The sequence below is a fragment of the Battus philenor genome, unplaced genomic scaffold (genome assembly GCF_028537555.1).
Source record: "Battus philenor isolate CCGP_79_NKW_IND1 unplaced genomic scaffold, ilBatPhil1.0.hap1 SCAF_22, whole genome shotgun sequence".
NCBI classification, from domain to species: Eukaryota; Metazoa; Arthropoda; class Insecta; order Lepidoptera; family Papilionidae; genus Battus; species Battus philenor.
Window position 1 is genome coordinate 1,148,788 of NW_027181685.1, and position 13,772 is coordinate 1,162,559.

General features: G+C 33.0%; 1 protein-coding gene across 1 annotated transcript in view; it reads left to right on the forward strand.

Annotated features, from left to right (window-relative positions):
- Nucleotides 1-13,772, forward strand: part of LOC137923578 (protein starmaker-like) — a 51,151-nt gene that overhangs the window by 23,429 nt on the left and 13,950 nt on the right. The gene's annotated exons all lie outside the window — the stretch shown is intronic.

A 13,772-nucleotide genomic window follows, 5' to 3' on the forward strand; every position in this document is an offset into this window, starting at 1 on the left:
ATCCGGCGATGTACCGGCACCAAATTCATAGAAATATTTTTTATAATTTTTTCAGTAAATGGATTTTACTACTTAGTGTTATGGAGATTTTACTTCAATGGGACATCCTGTATACAGAATATCATTGTATAAATTCGTAAAACAAATTCAAACGTTTTTGACTTTGGCAACATTTGGGATTATTTATCTATGTCATTTACAATTTCTGTTTGTTAAGAATATACAGTTTTAACGGGTTCAATGTGGAGTGAAGTGATGGCCTCGAACTGGAAGATATTTGTGGCGGTAGATTTGTGTCAATTCCCCTCATTATAAAACAAGGAACCAAACGATGACACTATCACGGAGTAGTCTTCCAGTTCCGTTAGTGCTTGTTAAGACAAGTATCTATCTAAGTTAACATATATAACATCAACTAAGTTTTTCTTAAGCAAAGTCTGAAGATGAAGGTCTTTGACCAAAGTGTGTTGGCGGTGATGATATACGTAATCACAACGGGCGTCATTAGAAGGATCAAGATCACAGAGAGTGATGAAGATGGCTATACTCAGAGTTTCCCTGCAAAATCGAATCTTGCTCGAAGAATTGCTCGTCTTTTTCGGTGGGTGGAGCACATAGCTCATGCAATCGATAGCCGTTGGAGCCGAAAGGTTTCCAATAGGCGGAGACGAGCAGATACCATTCATCGTGATCTTTGGGGGACGCTTATGTCAGAGGGTGTCCATCAGCTAAAAAAAGAAGTAGAGTAGAGAGAGGCTCTCCATCTTTTAAGGACTTTATGGAATGCTATTACGAAAGCTTCTGTTTGAATGGTGTTGTTTCTATTGATGTTAACTCTGCTAGCTCGGGGCGTTTTACAGCCTTATCTGAGACGTTGTTCATGGAGCGGAAAGATCCGTGAACTTTCAAAGAAAATTACTGGCCACTTGTACTATAGTTGTACGATGATGTTTCCACGAAAATGGCAACTCTATGAGTGTAGATGTGTAATGGACTACTCGTTGATCTGTGGGAGGATCCAGATTCTCTCTCGGATCGCCCACGCTGTCCACGATTAGAGAGTTGGAAGCCTGCCCACGGATCGAACAGGGTTAGTGTGGAAAGTGTCGCAAGTGCTATGGCTGTTATTACAGTGGGAGCAGCGCTTTCAGTGTTGCGAGTATTTGCAATGTGTATGTAGCGCGTCGTTTTTGGAAACCTTGCTATTAGAGTAACAAGTACTTCTGTGGAAACGTGGGTTTGGGACGTGTGGTTGTATTTGTCAAAGTTACATGTCTTTTTATAAACCTGCAAGAATAACATGATGAAAAGTTCCCAAAGTTGCGTGGCATATAAGTTGAAGTTGTGATAACTTCAGTGATTGCTCGAAGGTGGAATACCAAGATACATACCACAACATATATCGAAAGTTGAACATAAACAAATTAAGTTTTATTAGTGTAATGGTCTCCAAAAAACACAGGCATCATTGGGAATCCCCGGGAAAAGAAATTTCATTTGTCAATTACATCAAGTGTAGTACACGTGATTTTTTACAATTCATAAAAGCACGACACGTAAATACTATCAAAATTGTTATGCCACCGTAAAACTACGTTAAGCTACACATAAATAAACGTAGTAACGTAAAAAAATATCATAAAATACTCTCGCCGTACGTACACTTAAAGCATACATAAATCTGACACGTGTCGATGTAACACTTTCTCTACTGTTGTTAAGAAAATGTATATTTTTTTGACATATGAAAGAGTAAAGCTATACTTCCATCATGGATTACCAGTGGAGGTTTAAATCAAAAGCTTTTCTTACATTAGATTTAATAGTCTCAAAAAAAAAACTTTAAAGAAAGATCGAGAATAAGTCTATTTTATTATTATTTACTTTATTGGAGATAGACAGTAACAAAAGGCAGTAAGAAAGTACTAACTAAGAAGTTTAGAAATATAAAATTAGTTACAATTGTTACCTTATAACTATCTCACTGAGAACATATAATGATTTATAGTCAAACAATGAAAAAACAAATAAAAACATTACTAAACAGCTATCAAAGACTAAGGTTTATTTATTTATATTATGTTTTTTTTATATATTTATATTATGGTTTAAATTGTATTGTATGTACTCAATAATTTCGAACGAAATTTTTTTAAAAGATACGAGAGAGCACGAGAATATGTCAATATCACTAACATATGAATTGTGGAGGTCATACATTCTGTATAAGGGTGCACGTTTACCGATATTTGACCAAGCCGTTGATAAAAAAAGGGAGATCTAGAATATTTCTGGATAGAAGCCTCATATTGAAAACTTCCGGTATTTTACCTTAACATGGCTGTCTGTTTAGACTGTCGGTAGAAGTTTTACAGCTGTTACCGTTCTGTTTTCTCCATTCCAGAACTTTAAGTAACCAGTGGCTGTCTATTCTGCGCTATATGGCCTGTCCACACCAATCTACTGAGCTATGGGTTGCTTCTATTCCTCTTCTTTATCATTTATTGACCAAGAACTTAACATATTAGCAATTAAATGACAATACAATTTCTAGTTAGATATTCTAGAATGAACCATGTCATTGCTTATATGAATCTCCCCATGTCACGTTCTTCTGTTCTTCTAGTTCTTCAATATACTTCTAGAACAACAACTTAATCTGTTTATCGCTTAGATATGAATTCTCATGTTTATGCACCTTCGATTATAGCCCTCTAAAGGATTTTTTCTAGAAAAATAAATAGCGGCCTCATGTCTTCTAACCGCGAACATAGTGGACGAACCGGGTGAGGATCCGAATCCCTCCTTGGTTGACTGAGTAGCCCATGCTGCCGTCCCAACTCTCATACACTACAAAGACACTACCCTCCTTTACTCCGGTAGTGCGATTTGCTACATTCGAACGCTATCTTACATCTGGTATACGAATGCCTAGCAATAATTTATTGACAAGTCTTCTATCCTTCTGTTCCGTGAACTCAGTAACGATGGAACAAAGCAAGAGCGGTCTTAAAATCGTAGATATAAGGTATAATTTGCTATAAATAGTGTGCTTTAAATAAAATACAAGAATACATCGCTTCTCAACTGAAATTTTTCATTTCACTTTTTAGTTCAATAGTTTTTAGTTACCTATATGTTTGATATCTTTTATCAAAAGATACAGATGATCTTATAAGTTTTATACAACACGTCTAAAAATATATTAGCACTTTTTATTCACTCATCAAGTTGGAGCAAATGATATGATTGGAACTTCAGATTTTATCATGGTAGGAATTCTGAGTCAAATAAAAATTTCTCAACTGCATTCGATCGGCTTAAGTATTGAAATAATCATATTAATACATCGTCCATATAAGCCCACTACAAGGCAGGTCATCCCAAAAGATATCAGTGAGGTTATATACCATAATCGCCACGTATGGCAGGCGGGTTGGCGATCGAAGTATGGTATTATAGTGCACACAGACCTCTGGTGCCTATATTATGGAAATTTGTTTTGAACAATGGCAATCTGTTAATGCACAAAGTGCGAATAGTACAAAATATTATTCCGGAAATTGAACCCGCGAACTAAGATTGTAAGTCATTATCACTAAGCTATCACTGTTTCAATACTTATGTGAGAATTATAGAAAAATTCTTTTTATTATTTAAGGATAATTGTAAAATTTAACCCTTAAATGCATGATTTTTTTATTAAATTTTTTAAAAAATTGGATAAAAAATGTATAAATACTATGGGAAAAATAGAGAAAAAAATCATGATAATATAAATTAAATTTTATTTCAAAAAATATTGTTGATGCATATCTACATCATTACGCAAAATCGGTTAAAAGCAGCTGACATTTCATTGAAACAATAATTAAGTAATACAGTAAACAAAACAGAGTGGAGTACCTTGATGTAATAACTATGAACAGGTGATAGTCTCTAAAACAAAAAACACTGATTGTAATAGCCGTGGGAACCAGGGTAATAACTGTTTGGCGCCAAACATATGAAATACGATTTTTTTTTTTTAAAAACTTGCTGTCATTATTTGATTTTTGTGTTCAGAAATCAACGTGTAAATATCATATTTATTTAAAAAGTAAAATAAATAAAACTTGGGCAAAAACGTAATGGGGGCTATTAAAGCGTGCGATGTAGATCTACATCACCATGCATTTAAGGGTTAAATATCAAAAATATCGGATTTTACTAACAGATAAGCCACAAATTTTGACATTTAACTTACGTATGAAATATAAAATAATAATTGAAATATGAAGAGAACAGAAAGTAGTATCGTTTCTTTCGACATATTATAAACAAAAATCCAATTGATTTTTACCGCTTCGGCATTAATTTTGTATACTAGAATGCAAAAGATTATTGATAAGGAAGGTGAATTTATTTATATATTTAATATTCTTTATTGTACACGTTAAGATACATTTAATAAGTTTTACAATAATATACAAAAAAGTACAATGGGCGGTCTTATCACACAAGGCAATCTCTTACAGACAGCCATAGTATGGAAAAGGTAAAAGTACTAATAAAGGGTAGTTTACGTGTACAAAAAATACATATTCACAAACAAATGAACATAAACATACATAGACATACATACATACGTATATAACATATATACTTATAATAAATAAGGTTTAATATATATTATTTTTAAAACCATAATAAATAAAAACATCTAACTGACTTCGATCAGTATTGGTTCGATCGCACTATATATACTATAGATATTAGAAATAAAAATAAAAACTTGTTAAAGATGTAGTCGTGTGAATTTAACTTAAGAAATCGACATTACTTTCCGGTTCCTCTAATATTTTCTATCACTGAACCCGGGCGTTTAAAACCCACGTAGATGAGTGAAAACTTTAAAATATGGATAAAGTTTTAATAATATTAAAACTTCGTCACCGTCGAGCGTAGGCTTCGCACGCTGCATTATTAAAGCCTTAATTCATACATTAACCCTACCGCATAACACCCAAGTGAATCAGCCTGTTGCTTTTAAGCACATATGAAAGTCTAGATACGTCAAATTTTAAATATAAATCAATTCCACACTTGATATTTCATTAAACGAAAATTGTATTTAAAAGTACATCCTTTCTAAAAATAGACCTCCTCATACAAGTTCCTGTGCCTTAATATTTATCTAAATAAGGCTTTTCAGTGAATAGATGCCGACTGAAAATCATAAGCCTCTTTCAAAGATATATATGGGGAAATATACCATGATCGTCAAGTTTTCCAGGCGAATTGTAATCGCAGTATGATTTTGTGAAACTTGTTTTGTGAGTAGCGACAATCCTATATAATTATATTGACCCACGATTGAAATTCAAAGTCCTCCACCGCTTGGCTACAACTGCAGTATTTAATATCTAATAGATTCAGGCGTTACTTCGCGGAAATCCATCCTAAATAAGAAAGGGACTAATATATACCTACTTCCGCTTTGCAGCAATAGTCGTGCAATGAAGTGCGGCTGATAAATGCGAGTGCGGCAAACAATACGGAACACAACTACCACTGTTAATTTACTCTACACGTGTTTCACCTCTCCACGGGGTAGATAGGCTGCATAGCGGAAGTACCTACATATTAGTTCCTTTCTTAGTTGCAGTATTAAAGTAATTTCATATGATTTTAATTCATCTTCTTTTATCTTCATTTCTGAAGGTTCTCTTCCTGGAAACTTTGAGGATTTTTCTGGATTCTTCCATTATTGCCAGACCCATTACCACTTGCACAGAGTCCGCCCTTTGGTGTCTATCTTTCTCTATCTCCTACGACAAATGAGACTCTCTTATTGCAATCAAACTATATGGTTGAAATAGCCTAGAATCCACTGGTAACAGATGGTTAAAAGCCTGGTCTTAATGCAAAGTTAATTGAAACACATCTACTGTAGGTATGCGTAACATTTTTCGCCTGCACTAGATTCCAAAAGCGTTGATCTTTCTTCGGTCTCCTGTGTGAATTGTCCAATATTCAGATGCGTCTCATTTTTATTGTATTGGTGACACTTCTATTCTTACCATATTCTTCACCACATGCACCTTATTCATTTTTATTTATTTTCATTGCACATTTTTTGTCATTTGACTTCGTCTCATTGTTTCTATATATACAATCTCCCTTGCTCTATTTCTGGAATCGCTGTGGTCTGTAATAGCTGGTCTCCTTGATCTATACACATTACTTTGGTCTTCACTATATATTAATACTCCGACCATTCCACCCTCAAGTTTTTTCCTCTGAAATAATTCTGCAAGTTTGTTGTCTGTTGCCGCGAAAAGTGTGTTGTCATCAATGTATCTGATGTTACTAATTTTCTTTCCCCCTATTGTGATACTTCAACTCCTGTCATCTAAGGTTCTGCCGTGAAGTCAAAATTTTATATCAGCTTCTTTTTTTAGATTTTACTTTACAAAGGTGTAACTAAATCTTTCGTAAGTTAGAAAATAAAAATATATGTCCCTATCTATAAAATTCTTAGATCTACTTGTTTGTTCGTTCACTCATTTTATTTTAATCACGCCGAGCGCCCACCCGTTGTCTTATCCCCAACACATAAACAATATTACACCTATATCAAATGTGTTGGTGAATTTTTATTCACTTGACAACTATTTCCAAATTTATACACAATTATAAAGGTATAAAATTAAGTATATTCATAGCAGTTGCAATTAATACAGTTGTTTATGGAGATACATATACAGGTGTACAATTTGAAGATATCTTATTAAGCCTAACAAAAGTTTGTAAGAAGACATTTTTTATAAAGAAAATGGGAAAATTATTCCAGTAATGAGTAAATGAAAATAAAAGTAGTCAATTGGAAATATAAACTATTAAAATTTTATGAAATGTGGCGAATGATAGAAGGCAATGACTGAATGTAACGAAAATGAAAGATGTAAGAATGATAGAAAATATAAAGTATGAAAGGAGGAAGATAGAGAGAAATTGTGAAGGAGGAAAGAGAGAGTGAAAATGGAAAAATTTGTGAGGAAAAATTATTGTAAAATATAAGCAAGATGATATAAGAAACCTGAGGATGGCAATACGGAGTAATGATGAGAAAGTGGTCGTAACAACTGTAATTTTAAAAACTGGACATTATTAGTGAGTTGTAAACAAAAAACATGACACCAATAATTTAAAAACATATTATTAATTAGTTTACATTAATTAAGTTTTAAATAATAAGTGATTTAAGTTAGTAAATAGATTAAGAAGTTTAGTAAACACTAAATTACATAAATGTAATACATAAATGAGCAAAGAATATATTTTGGGATTTTCAAATGTAAAAACAAAGGGAAGGATGTTAATGCCTGTAGAACATAAGAAGTATATTCATTGCTCTCTGCGTGATCTTTTACCATATAGTTCAAAGTAAATATCATTATTATTAAACGGTTTTATTTAGTTCGACCCGTACGAAATTTATTTACTTATTTAGTCAAATTTAGAAATTGAAATTTAAGCACCTTCCCGTTGTCAGATTGATCTGAAATTTGGTACACACATTTAATTTAGATGACAATACAATATAATAAAATCAATAACATTATAAATCCAAGATGGCCGCCGATACAAAATGGCGGATTACATATTTTTCCTTAACACCCCTCAATATTGGTATCAAATGAAAGGGCTACACTAGTAAAACACGATGATTATGTCAAAATTTAAAATTCAAGATGGACGCCGTTCCAATATGGCGGACTAGGAACATATTTTTCCACAACCACCACAATATGGGTATCAAAAAACCGTTTAACTTAAAAGTTTTTTAAATGTATTTATTTTTAGATTATTTACATGTGTTACTGTTGTATTTATATATTAGTTTAATATATTATTAACAAATGTTCTTACGTTGGATAAGGGAAATGTAAAGGCGCATACACACGACTGCGCGGGTTCGCGGAAGGGAAATTTCTCGCATCTGCTGCACTGGTATTCATGTGAATGTATTTAATTTTGTCTAACCATTTGTGATAACATAATTGATTTTATGTTTTAACATACGTAGTATATTTTATTTAAAAATAGCTGATCCCGCAAACGTTGTTTTGCAAAAAAAAAAAATTAACAAATTAAAAATAAGGGTTTGTCGTAAAGGGGTAAAAATTTAGGGTTGTATGTATTTTTGTTTGCTGTATCGTAAAGAAATAAAAAAAATCGTCAAAAATAAAAAAAAAATTTAAGGGTGAACAACCCTTATCACTTAGGAGTATGGAAAATAGATAGTAGCCGATTCTCAGACCTACTGAATACGCATATAAAATTTGGTAAAAATCGGTCGAGCCGTTTCTGAGGAGTTCAAGTTCGAACACCGTGACACGAGAATTTTATATATTAGATACATATTACAAAGTTACTTTAGATAAAATAATCGTTTTGTTACATACTATCTGTCAATACAAACTTTGTACTCCCAGATGTTATTGGTCGCATTACATAAAAAAGGAATTCTCATTCTTTTTTTTTTAATTGAATGTAAAAATTTTAAATTAAATAAATGATTGATAAATACTGGCCGAAACAGAAGCTAATCAACATTATATATCAAAACATTTTCTTGAAATTTTAAATTTACACAATATTCTAATATCCTTTTTTAAAGGAACCTTTTTATTTTGTTTATTAGGAAACTTAACGTAAAAATCATATAAATATTAAGCACTTCTCATGAAAAACAAGGATAACTTTTTATGCGAAATTAACGTACATGTAAACATTACGTATTTATTATAGTTATAAGACTTATAAGAAAACATAGTATGTTTAACCCTTAGTAGTCTGATTTACGAAAGTGATTTTTTTTAATTTCGTTGGAAAGAATATGTTATTATACAACAGTAAAATACGTACAGCCAACCTATAAAAAAAACTAATAGTATTGTGAACATTCGGTTTAAAAGGTTGGTATCAAAATTGAAACTCTAGGCTATTAAGGGTTAAATCATTCATAAAAACCTATGTAAGGCGGAAACCTCTCCCTAATTTCTATAAAGAGATATACCATAGAGGAGAGTTTCTTTCGTACATGAGGGCGCAGCTATTCATCTTCTGGAATCTTGTTTGTTGCTGCGGCAATCCTATATAATTAATGCACAAAGTGTGAACTATATAAGATTTTACGGCGGGAATCGAACACGAGACATAAGAAAGCAAATCTCAATTTTTACTACTAATCTACCACACAATGAACAATGTTAAATGTTTTAACCCTTAATAGCCTAGAATTTCAATTTTGATACCAATCTTTTAAACAGAATGTTCACATTACTATTAGTTTTTTTTTATAGGTTGGCTGTACATATTTTACTGTTGTATGATATTCTTTCCAACGAAATTAAAAAAAAATCTATTTTTCCTTTCATCTAGACTCACAAGCAAACACAGTAATATTGAAAAAAAATCACTTTCGTAAATTAGGCTTTTAAGGGTTAATCATATTAATCTGAATAGTAATGAACTTTAATTTAAAAATTTTCTTAATTATAAATGTATTGTCATCGATAGGACTATTTTTCATCAAACTTCACTCAAATACGTTGATTACTCAAGATATATCAGTTGATCAACAAACATTATCATATCTATGATCTCCTAGAATGTGTAATAACCTTTATTTGACCCTTCAGCCAGAGGCGAAGTTCTCTGTCAGCTATAGTACTTTGGATATCCTTACTCGTCCCAATTAATCTTGAAGGATTGACGCTGAAATGAAACGAGTAATTTGATATATTTAAATTATTATAATAATCAGTACAAGGTAATTAATATAGAGCAGTGATTCCCAAAGTGGTCTATATCGACCCCTAGGGGTCTATGACAACCTGCAAGAGGTCTACGTCAGCGAAAAAAAATTTGGGGGTCCATGAAATGAAAATGGGGGTTCACGAAAGTGGATCTCAACACATACACTGATAGTACCTATTTACTTACATCATAATATCTTATAATATCAAAACATTTATATTATTTATAAAAGTACCCATGAAGTAAAAAAATGTTTATTTATTTAATGTTACATAGCAGATATAAAATTTTATTTTGAGTAGTTTTAATTTAAATTCAATTAATAAATGTATAAATTAACTTTTTTTTTTACTTTAAGTTTTTAACACTAAACTTCACTACAGTTAGAAATTTACAGGAAATCAATATCAGATAAGTAGGGGGTCTACCCAACACGGAAAAACATGGCAAGGGGTCTATGGTACAAAAAAGTTTGGGGAACTCTGATATAGTGTTACTAGAGAAAATTGTCCAATTGCGACGTGACCAAAACAAGAACTAAATATCTGACAGTCCTGTCAGTGTTGCCACTACAATGAAATAGTTGCGTTCAGAAAAAAACATTACAGTACGTTTGAAATCATTCAACTTAATTTTTCACACAGCAATTCGCCACCATTTTCTATAAGTCGACTTTCTTAAAACGCTTTTGTTTATAATTTAATTATTACCGTTCAGTTTATAAATTTCTTTTAACTACATAAATCGATTATTAGTTTTAATTCACAAATTATAAATAGCATTCTTGTAATTAAAATTGTCTTCTGCTTTCCCATAATATCAGCTGTCATTTTTGAAAATCGAATACCGAATTTTCTTTTTAATTTACGCATTTGACTTCCGAATGGATATTTTTTTAAAAAACAAAAATACAAAACATGCAGTTGCCATATATCAACAAGATAATTGATTATAGATAAAAAAGATTTATATGGGAGAAGGTATAGTTTATTTGCAGTCAATTATTGTATGTATTGCGCCTCCGGCTGTACTCCAGGCACTTTGATATTTAGTGAACTCTAGCGTGACATGTGGGGCTAGATCTCAAATGTAACTGGCAGGGTTATACATCAAAGAAACTCGTTTATTAAGAATTTAAATACACACTAATAATTAATTTATATTTAAAACTAAATATGGTATGTTACGTGGTATTTTATCTGAAAGAGAGTGCGCGTGGGTACGGTATACATATGCGCGCTGGTGGGATATATCACCATCTGGTCATTTCGGAGAATCTCTTAATCGCGTGAAGCAGGGTGGGGTTCCGGATATGCAAGCTTCACGCAATTCCAGACCTCTGTAACAGTATGGTACATCCTAAATATCAATGGTTTCAGATATAATAAACATATTGGTAACTTGAAATTAGGTTGACCATCCTGCACCCCGGTGTTAGGATTTCCTGTGCACGGCGTTTGGATTTGAAAATGTCCTCGGACTTCCCAGCCTCCCTTAACAGTAGACGCAGCTTTCTGTTTCTATAAGACAACATCAAAAGGTCGTCCCTGAGAGCCTGCAGTGGAACCCCCGTCGCAACCTGCACTGCTCATGTCGCTTCCGTCGGGACGGCTACTCCGTCTTGCCAGTTAAAGAAACAGGCCACACCGGAGCAACTTGCTTCTACAATACCCGTCGGCCTATTGGAATCGTGATCGGCAAGTTAATAGGCACTTTTCCCCCCTCCTGCCAAAATGTTACAAGATGGTTAGGTCTAGTTCTTCGAAACCTTTACTATGGATTTTTTTTAAATCATTTGTATCTTGTTTTTGACAACGCCCTAACAATGATCAGTTTCTTTAAATTACATTTAGTGCAATTGCATCCTTATTGTTACTCCAAAGAATAACATTCGATACGAAAAAAAAATATCCATCATACATTATTTGATATTAAATTTTGAAATTTAAATTTAGAACAGTTTCAGTGTTATTACTTCAGAACGAACAAGGCTCATTGTTCAACATTCGCTTGTGATGTGACATTATAAAGAGACATTACGAATTACATGACGTAATATGTGATCGAATATTCTCTTTTGTACTTGCACAATACCTATAATCAATTTTAATAATATGCGTTAATTCATAATATTATTATGCTTTTTAAGTCACAGTATTTAAAGTACTAAAAGTATGTCATACGGGAGCTATTCACGCCTTCATGTTGACAGTCCGCTTCGATATACCAAACTCTTTTTTAGAGTAATAAGTTCAATGGTTATATTCTACGAGGTAATTTTAAGCCTATCAACTGCATTTTTTATTCACATGGGCTACCTCATTTGAGGGTCCATATGTGGGACAGTGATGTTACAAGTCGAGTAAATATTTTTTGCATTATATACTTTTATTTCACTTTCTACTTCTGTCTTTCGCGATCTCTATCTTTCACATTCAAATCTTCTCCCGTGTATCATCTTTCTTTCCTTATCTTCGTTCCTAGATCATGGTGTTGACTCAATTATTTCTAGTTTTATTTTAATACAATTATAGCTAGTTTTTATGTATCTTATTAAGTAAACCTCTATTGCTTTATTCATGACTAGCTTACCTTAAGAAAGCTTTTTCTGGTGTTTAAAAAAATCTATTCCATGTCTTTTTTTCAGGACAGGAATATACACCCTACTAGTTACACTTTCCTCTCTGATTCTTTCTCAATTTCTCTTTTCATTCATTCTTTCATCCATCATATTTCATATCATTCAGCATACATTCAATATCCAGCATTTACCCACATTACATTTATGCATCGACTCCCATCCCTCGCCACACTTTCTTTTACACGGTTTTGTTATGTCTAATATCATCACCCATCACCCTGCAACAATACCGCAAGAAAGTGTGTCAGCTCTCCTCTTTCAAAAGAGAAGCGATATTGCCACTAGTAATGTATTTCCCATCTCCACTTCGCAAGTCACTCTAAAGCCTCTATATACGGGACATCAAGTTATTGCGTGCACCGCCATAACAAAGTTGTTTTTCCAACTTTTGTGTGTACATTTTACACTGCGCTTGTTACCCAATGATCTATACTCAAGAACCAGAAGGTTCTATTGGCCATCTGTTCTGCATACTGTTCCCTGTCTACTGTAACTTCAACATGTCAATCTGTTAGGTTGACGTTACTTTCGTTTAAATACATATCTTATTACTAAGAGATTGTGAAGGATAAAAGTTGACATAAAATGAAAAAATATTTAATGAAATCAGGCGTTACCTTGCGGAAGTCCATCCTAAGTAAGAAAAAGATCGATATTTAGCCACTTCCGCACATGTAGTGGTAGTCGTGCAACAAAGTGCACCGCCCGCTGATAAATGTGTATGCGGCAAACAATGCGAATCACACAACCGCCACCGCCAAATCAATCAACACGTGTTTCACCTCTCAACGGCGCATCTTCAGGAGTTGAAATAATGATGAATGAATAAATGAGATGAAAAAATATTTTATCCGCGTTGTAGCGTTCCTGTCCTACAGCAGAGGGGAACATAAGATCCCCAAAAACCTTCTTAAGGTCACCGGAAGGTGCTGAAATTAGGTCGATTATTACCCGTGCTTTTGGAAATATAATAGACCTATATGTCCAGAAATGTACATTTGGTATAACGATGTTAAACTATATTGCCTTTGACAACATTTGCAACTCATTTGCAGTATCTTTACGAAGTCATATAGCAATAATATATGTAAAATAATAATGTTTATTTATTACTCTAATAAAGAAAGTGTCGAAGAACCCCGACATGCTTAATCACAACCTAGAATGCGAAGAAATAAAACCGATTCACATTTTTTTTGATACTTGAAATATCAGCTTTGCGAAGTGTTGTATCGACTTTCTATTGAAATCAGTTAATTCAATCCGTAATATTGTAATTTCACGCGATTAAAGTCTGAAGCAACGACAACAATGTTTACTCAAT